Source organism: Triturus cristatus, chromosome 4_2 (genome assembly GCF_964204655.1).
Source record: "Triturus cristatus chromosome 4_2, aTriCri1.1, whole genome shotgun sequence".
Classification (NCBI taxonomy): Eukaryota; Metazoa; Chordata; class Amphibia; order Caudata; family Salamandridae; genus Triturus; species Triturus cristatus.
This window is the reverse complement of record NC_140586.1, coordinates 882,353,064-882,362,068: the sequence shown is the minus strand read 5'-3', so window position 1 is coordinate 882,362,068 and position 9,005 is coordinate 882,353,064. Positions and strand designations below refer to the sequence as shown.

Here is a 9,005-nt window from a genome sequence, read left to right as displayed (position 1 = left end):
AGGTATTACTATTTACCATTGTATAGTTCTCAGTTTAGTGAACTCGGAAGGATGAAATGCTGAGTGTGCCTTGCAGGTTTGAAAACCATGATCGCCAGAACTCTGCATATGTCTGCAACAATTGTCTAGCTCACTGAGCCATCCTTCTGGCTACTAGATTAAAGAGTACTGTAAGCTCCTAATGTGCGATAGCATTCCGGAAAGCATATGCCCCATGCAGCAGGAGGGATGATAGGGACAATCACTGGACTTGTGATGCTCCCGTCCAGATCTCAAATTGCAGATGAATCTTAGCACTGCATTTGGGTGCTCAATAAAAACAGGACTAAATTATGGATGTCACCTTTGTTTCAGAAACCTTATGTTCCTATTTGAAGGATATATTGTGTGATCTTAGAAAGGAAGGTTTGACTAACTGCTTTAGTTAGTCATTGTCTCTTTCCTTCCTAATCCTTACCATAAATATCGCCCCTTTCTGATGGGAGCAATGATGGCGCTCTGCATTCTTTGGTTTGCTCTTGCTTCAAGGTATTTTCCAGGCTAGTGTTGAAATCCCTCTTATTTAGCCTCTCAAAGCTGAAAACGACTTTCTAAACCTGTTAGGTCAACGGGACCCCTACACTCTTTCCTGCTAAGAGATGTTACCACCCCTACCCAGACCCGCTCTTCAACGGATAAAGACCTGTACAATCCCCCGGTAGGCTGGATGGGGTGGGGGCTGGTTTTATGACAGGGGTCCGGTTCTGTTGCTGGGGGCCGATTTGGCCATGTCGGACCGACTGTGCAAAGTAAAATCAAACATGACATTGCATTACGCACAACTCTCCGTGACGTGAGCAGTGACCTGCCGGCCGATTTTAATTTCATTTAGGCAGCAGCAGGCAGAAAACTATACCTGACTCATTACAATTTATTTTAAAAAACACCTGACCGTGTGATCATTGATCGTGATGAGTGACGTAGACGTGCGCAGCGCGCAGATGTCACCCCCTCCGCGTCTGCGCGCCGTGGTTTTAGTTAGTTTTGGGGTCTGCTGCCTGGTGATGCTCATGCGCATTTGGCTCGCGCATTTAAAAGTGCGCGTGACTCTGAGGCGAAGACGAGGTCGAGAAGGCGAGGCAGGCATCTCAGAGGCCAGGGCGGGACTGGGAAAGAACGAGGCACCCCATAATTGTATTCCCCTGCCTGGACTACCGCCAGCAGGTGAGTCTATATACAAAAGGACTGGACACTGTCCAGTCGTGTAAATTGCGTGCAATCCTTAAATCTTCCTGCTTCTGGCCTGATCTGATTCATCCGCGGTAGTGGCCAGGGCCTAGGCCCTTGCCCCTTAGGCCCCTTTTGTTTTTAATTCTTTCTGGCCCTGTCGCAAATTCCGTCACGTGGCACTGTCTGTTGAACTTAAGAGTCGCAACCAGGCGACTGTGGTTACCAATGTCACGGTGGCACTGTCTGTCGGTACCGGGACAGGCCGGCCAGAAGTTGAATTATCATGGCTGCGTGCTCATATTATTGAAACACCGCGCGCTGGCTCGGTTGTGCGCAGGCCCAGGGCATTGTGACGTGAGAGATTGGAGGGGTTTAAAGAGAATGAATTGTGTAATAGTTGTCGAGCTCTATTAACTGATAATTGACTCCTCAGTATTGAATGCGTACAATAAGCAGGGCTCTACATTTGTGGTCTCCTACGCCCAACAATTTTTACTCCTCCATATTCAACATTTAAAATGTAGTCTAAACATATAAATGATCCGTGGATTAGCAGACGCCACATCAGGTGATAGCTTCATAACTCGTTTGCATCTCGTGATAAATGCTCATTCAAATACTAGGCTCCTCTGCGATAGTACCTCGGTTTCAGAACCTAATGTACCATCAGTAGCATTCTGCAAATACTGAAAACAACTTTTATGGATGCTGCCACCCACCGCGTTGACAACATAGACAATAAAGGCAGGCTGGTTTTGTCGTCAAATATTGTTAATGAAAATGTGCTCTTAACTTCCCTATGTTGGCTGCTCTATAGAAACGGATGCCGGTGTGATCTGGGACTACAGTCCTTATATACAGCAGGCTGGTGCTGGAGCTAGTCTGTGACCTCAATAAAAGGAGCGTTTTCTCTATTCTCAGATAAATCTGCATCATACTACAGATTCTTTATTGTTGAGGGGGAGGTCACCTTTTTGTCCAGCTGGGATTGCCTTTGTTTAGAGGTAAGGATTGGAGCTTCGGCAGAAGGAGCGGATTATGTTGGCAGGAGCGCCTCGCCATTACATAGAATTATCCCCGTCTTCCAGCAGCACTTACACTTGACCTAGGCACGCTAACATTGAAAATTGCTGTTCCTCTTGACCTTGCTGTAGTGTAATGACGCTCATTTGCACATGACTTACATACTAAGCGGCGAACAGGTGATAGGTATTTTAATGTGCGGGGGAGGGTGTTCCTTCTTGATTCCGCCTGCAACAGCAGAAAAATTGCGTTGTTGCGGGGGGAGGGACGGAGAGACCAGCCTCTGAAATTACAGTGCACTGTGGTGAAACGTCTGTGGAGTGTGGACTTTGTGTTAGACAGTTCTGGGAAACCTAAATTACTATTTAAAAAAATCTCCAAAATAGATGAATTAAAGCTGACTGATTAAATGCAAAAACATGATTCGTTTGGTTCAGCATTCTGCCTTCAGTTCTTCCACTGAGCACTTCCACTGTGAGAGAGTGGACACGTTTGTCAGGCCCAGCCCACAAACTCGATCTAAGCAAAGTTTTTAACGCCTCAATTTTGCCTCCATCTAATTAAACAACACTATTGGAATTAACATGTAGATATTCCCTTTACTAGAAACAAGTTTCACACAGATGTGGCACTCCTCGTTTTATGACCTGTCCTCCTGAATTACTGAACCTGGAAAACCAAAAGGGGCCTAAGGGGCAAGGGCCTAGGCCCAGCCCGGGAATCGGACGGGACCCGGTTCGGTCCCTGACCTCAGAGGGGGTGATGGCTAAGTTTGCGCTGACGCCCGTGAACATTTGCACTTTCTGCCTGAATTCAGTTGTGCCGCAGTCTACCCTACAACAGTGGGTCATTGAGGATGGGAAAGAGAGTCTAAGGAAGAGGAAACAAGAGGAATAAGTGAGAGAAGGAATGGAATCAAGTAATGGGGTGAAAGGAAGGAGGAACAAGGGTAAGAGGGGGAGGAATGAGAGAGCATTAACCAGGATAGGAATTAAGTAAAGAATGTTAGGTGATCATGGAGAGATGGTAGGGAAGAGTGAAAGGGAAAAGAAAGGAACACAATGGAATGAGAGAGGAGATTATATTTAGAACATGGGTTAGAAAAAAGGAGAGACAAGGAGGATAAGAACTGAAAGGATGAGAGAGCAGAGGAAAAAAGAGAGAAAAATCAAATGGCAAAAATGGTTAAAGAATGGTGAATTTGACATCTGAGTAAAAAGCGTAGAAGGCAGGATTAGAGTAGCAAGGGAAAGAAAGGTAACTGGAAGAATGCCCTTTCTGGGAAAGAACACGTTTTAAAAAAAAGCATGATAAACAGCTAGATGAAGATTATTGAATCTGGCTGAAAGTACTTGAACAGGAGTGAATGTGAAGAAGCCAGGGGCATCTCATAGATAGGAAATGTGTTTAACAGCCAAAGTAGTGGAGTCAGAACATCCTAAGTAGTGGAGTCAGAACATCCTATTATATCTGAGCTAAACTTGCAGTTGCAGTCTTGGGAGATAGTGGTCTTGTTGTAACTGGTGCTCCTCAGTGAGACACTAGATGCCACCCCCAGTGTATTTATTCAAATGCAAACAGGAAATAAGATGTATACTTTCTAACGCATGCAAACAGAATAATGGTAATGACATTGTTCATAAAATGTCAAATTCATACTATGAAATTCATTTTTCTTTTTAATTTTAGTTCAGTTCGACAAGTGTTATCCACACTGAAGTTGCGAGCATAGTTTTTTAAAACATTTCATTGTACAGCCAACACATGTTTCGCAAAAGTGTAAAACCGCTTTCTCAGGGCTCTTTCTCTAATTTTGGAAAAGTTATTATTTCCATCTATTTATCACATATTGTGTTCCAAATTAAAAATATCAATGTATCTTGTTAGGACGGTTTATTCTGTTTTATTTATTCGTTAAGTGTTTTTCTTGCCCAGCATTTACTACAATACCTCTTTCTTCACAATGCACGCACCAGAATTACCTCACTTGGTAGTGCCTGTGCATATTCTCTGCCAATAGAAGCAGTCTCTACTGTATCATACCTGTAATATAGCATGAGTTCCTTCCGACCTGCAGCATGCCTGCTGTTTGGTTTACCCCACTACTTACTAGCATTCATCGTAGCTTGCTGACTGTACAGTTGTACATGACCTGTGTGGCTACCCAAGGCCATCTCTGCCTACTGCCTGTGCAAGTGCATTCTTGCCTGTGCTTGATGCGCCTCTTTCCATAGCTTAACACAGAGTCAATTAAAGCTGTCTCTAGGCCAGACTTAAATAAGAAACCCAGATGTGCCTGTGGTGTTGGAAGCCTGTCCACGTTTCTACCGAGCCCATAGCTTTTTCTGATATCCTTGGAAACCAGTCATCATCTTCACAAGGAGCACAATGGAGGACATGTTTTTTCCTAGACTGTAAACAAAGCAATCCCCTCTTGCCAACCAGACCTGTTCTACCATTGGTTGGTTTAATGGTCTATGGTTAGTTGGGGTTTTGCATGGCCCCAGTTCGAAACCCTCACAGTGCGAACTCAATGCGCGCCCTTTCCACGTCTGATAATGAGCTCACTGATGGTGTGATGAACATGGAGGATTTTCCTTGCTTGGCACAAATGTGTGCATAGGCCGTGCGATTATAATATATGATGGTGCACCGTTTGTATTTTGAACCTGCGAGGGATTTATCTTGGATATACTGTGATAAAGCTGTTGGGCCAAACTCTTACAATGTTCTTCGCATACATCTTTGTCCTCTCATCAAAGCTCATCCATCTATCCATCCATCCATATATCCATCCTTTTAAATGGGATTACCCTCCGTAGTCTCCTCCAGGTTCTTTTGAGAATCAAAAGGCTGCGCACATGCGATGCACATTTAAAGCACAATCCCTGTCATAAAGTGTCCAAGTTGTCACACAAGTGAACTGTCACATAAGTGGCGTGCCCTTGAGTACAACCTATGCTTCATGTTCACAGTTTGGCTAAATGGTTGGTGGGGTCTGTAACTATTTGCTGCTGATACTATGGGAGTGGGATATGCCAATTATTAACTCTTCAAAGTAAATGGACATACGGATCTGCATCACATAACACACAGAATACTTTAAAAGAACTTTAAAGAATATGCATCTGTAAACTCTCTCCTGTGTTAAACGTTCAAAATTATACTGGGACGTCATGGGGAGATGCTCTTCAAGGATGGTGAGCTGTAGCACTAGTCTTCCACAGGCCTCCCTTGTGAAGTGTTTTTTAGATACATATTGTTCATACTGACTGCTGAGACATGGTTAGAGAAGTCCTTGTCGGCCTAAGATTTCTCCAAATTAAATGCAGGTTTGATCTGCTTTATTACATCAAAAGCCATTTTTGTTGGCCCTTAGGGCTCAGTGCACTTTACCACCACTAAACAGTGCTAAAGTGCTTGCGCCCTTTCCTTTAAACATGGTACAATTGGCACATTTATTTACTTGTAAGTCCCTAAAAATGTGGTTCTACATGTACCCAGGGACTGTAAATTATATGCTGCTAGTGGGCCTGCAACACTTATTGTGCCACCCACGTAAGTAGCCTATTTAAACATGTGTCAAGGTCAGGGCCGGTCATTGTAGTCTGCCTGTGCAGTTCTAAAACTGCCATTTTGACCTGCTAATTGGAACCTTTTGCCAGGCCTAAAACTATTCCCTTTTACTACATATGTCACCAGGATGTCACCACTAGTGCAAGCCCTAGTAGTGGTTGCTAACTGTTGCACTTGTTCGCTACACACCATGTGGGGCTGGTCTCACTTTTACTTTGTTCTCTCTGATTCACTACTCGTGTCTATTTTTGGTGCTCTCTGTAAGAATGTCTATGGGTACATATGACTGGGTGGGTAACATGGTGCTCTTTAAGGTCATCATCGACTATTTACTGTGCTTTGAACGTTGATACAATTGAATATATAATGAGAAATGTGCTGTAAAATTCACCATTTTGGTCTGTCTTTTAACAAAATTTTCTTGGGGGGAGAACCCCCCCAAACCCTCCTAGTAGCGGTCGGGCTCGCTCGCTGCGTATGCTCGCTCCGCGCCGGACGGGGGCTGGTCTGGCAAAATTTGCCAGGGATGCTTTCAGTTCCCAGTCCGGTCCTGCTTTAAACCCAGGCCTTTCCTGCACACAAAATGCTTGTTTGTATGAAATGCATTCACGACTGGAGGCAGTTTCTATCAGTGAGCAGCAGAGGGCGCTCCTCTCCGGCTGATAAAATCCACTAAGCACATTGTAGCAAGGGGAGAAGGGCTTCCTCTTCCGGGTCAGCGGTGGCAGAGACAGCACTAGTGATGGAATCACTTTCAGACACTCACTGGCGACCCTGAGGCTCCAAACCTCACAGGAGGTCGCTCCCCTCCCACTGCTGCTGCCTGACGCCTGCCTGCTGAAGCGACCGCTGCGCCGCTCCTCCTCACCTCTGCTGACCTGCTTGGAGGTACAGCCCTCCGCTCGCTGCCTGCTGCGGCTGCCCATTTCTCTCGGCATCTTCTTGGGCGCCGCTGACCCGGTCACTCTCCTCCCTGGTTCCCGCCTGTTTCCCGCCGCTGCTGCTTCCCGCCGCTGACCCCGCAGCCCCGCCTCCTCTCCTTGCCCATTGGACACACAGCCTCCCGCCTCCCAGCTGACCCTCCCTCCCGGCTCCTTACTTATGACGCCCCCCGAGCGACCGCGCAGCGGACGCGTGCAGCGGGAGCGCTGAATGAGCGCCGAAGGTGCGCCAAAGGTAAGCCCGTCTGCGCCCGTCCGCGCCTGGACCGCGCCCAGCGCCAGACCCCCTGCCCCCGCAGACGCCAGCCCACCCGCCTGACCTACGACGCCACCGAACTCAACGCACTCAACGCCGGCCGATTCCCGGCCTGCTTCCAAGCCACCCCGAGATGCACCCACGGACCCTTCTGCTGCAACTCCTGCGAGTTCACCTGCATCCGGACCTGCACTACACCAGCACCGACCGAGACCAAGACGAGCAACAGCAGCAACCACCTGAAGTGCATCCTGCTCAACACCCGCTCCGTCCACAGACACGCCGTCGAGCTCTGGAACCTGCTCGACACCACAACCCCAGACGTCGCCTTCCTCACGGAAACCTGGATGAACGCCTCCTCAGCGCCCGACATCGCCATCGCCATCGCCATCCCGGACGGCTACAAGATCATCCGGAGGGACCGCGTCAACCAGATAGGAGGAGGCATCGCCATCATCCTCAGGAACACCATCCGCATCACGACCAACACCGACGACTCCCTCACACCCGCCGAGCACCTGCACTTCCAGGTCCACATCAACCCCAAGACCACCCTCAGAGGCACCCTCATCTACAGACCCCCGGGACCACGCACACAATTCAGCGAAGACATCGCCGACTTCATCAGCCCGCACGCCCTCCCCTCCGCTGACTACATCCTCCTTGGGGACCTCAACTTCCACCTGGAGAACAACAACGACCGCAACACCACCACCCTGCTGGACAACCTCGCAAACCTCGGACTCAAGCAACTGGTGACCTCCCCCACCCACTACGCCGGACACACACTCGTCCCCATCTTTTCATCCAGCAAGGACATCACCTTCAGCCACGCCACCGGACTCCACTGGACGGACCACAGCTGCGTCCACTTCAGCTTCAGAAGGACCACGATCCTCCACCACCAGCAACAGGTTGCACGCCGAAGCTGGAACAAGATCACAGCCGACCAGCTCGCAACCTCCCTGAGCAAGAACCCACCAGCGCAACGAACCCCAGCCAAGCGGCCACCAACCTCACGAAGTGGATCAGCGACTGCGCAGACGACCTCGCCCCCCTGAGGGCCCCGCCTAGCAGACCCGGCAGCAAGAAAGCCCCATGGTTCACCAACGAACTCAAGAGCCCCAAGAAGAACTGCCGAGCCCTCGAGAGAGACTGGCGCAGAGACCCAACACCTGTCAACATGACGGCCCTCAAGCTCGCCACCCGAAAACACCACCAACTGATCCACGCCACCAAGAAGACAGCATTTAAGGAACGACTTGACAACAACGCACACAACAGCAAGGAACTCTTCAAAATCGTTAAAGAGCTCTCCAACCCCAACGCCGGAAACAACGACATCACCCCTTCGCAAGACCTCTGCAACTCCCTCGCCTCCTACTTCCACAACAAGATCGCGGACATACACAACAGCTTCAGCACTCTACCATCGCACGCCACGACCGAACCACCGCCCCCCACCACCACCCTCCGCGCCTGGACCCCGATCAGCTCCGAAGACACCGTCCGCACGATGAACTCCATTCACTCCGGATCACCGACCGACCCCTGCCCTCACCACGTCTTCAACAAGGCCGACGCTGTCATCGCACCCCACCTGCGAGACATCATCAACACCTCCTTCGACACCGCTACCTTCCCGGAGAGCTGGAAGCACGCCGAACTCAGCGCTCTACTAAAGAAGCCATCAGCCGACCCCGCCGACCTCAAGAACTACCGCCCCATCTCGCTGCTCCCGTTTCCAGCAAAAGTCATCGAGAAGACCGTCAACAAGCAGCTGGCCGCCTTCCTCGAGACGAACGGTTCCCTCGACCTCTCGCAGTCTGGCTTCCGGGCCAACCACAGCACCGAGACCGCCCTGATCGCAGCCACCGATGACATCCGAACCCTGCTCGACAACGGAGAAACAGCGGCCCTCATCCTCCTAGACCTCTCCGCGGCCTTCGACACGGTCTGCCACCGTACCCTAGTGCAGCGCCTCAGCAATGTCGGAATCC

At 49.4% G+C, this 9,005-nt stretch overlaps 1 long non-coding RNA gene across 1 annotated transcript in view; it reads left to right on the top strand.

The window, feature by feature from the left end:
- The first annotated feature begins 1,098 nt into the window (after window positions 1-1,098).
- LOC146835328 (uncharacterized) overlaps window positions 1,099-9,005 on the top strand; it is a 54,508-nt gene continuing 46,601 nt past the window's right edge. The window contains exon 1 of the long non-coding RNA XR_014960717.1: window positions 1,099-1,203. This is a non-coding gene — a long non-coding RNA (uncharacterized LOC146835328). The remainder of the gene's footprint in view (window positions 1,204-9,005) is intronic.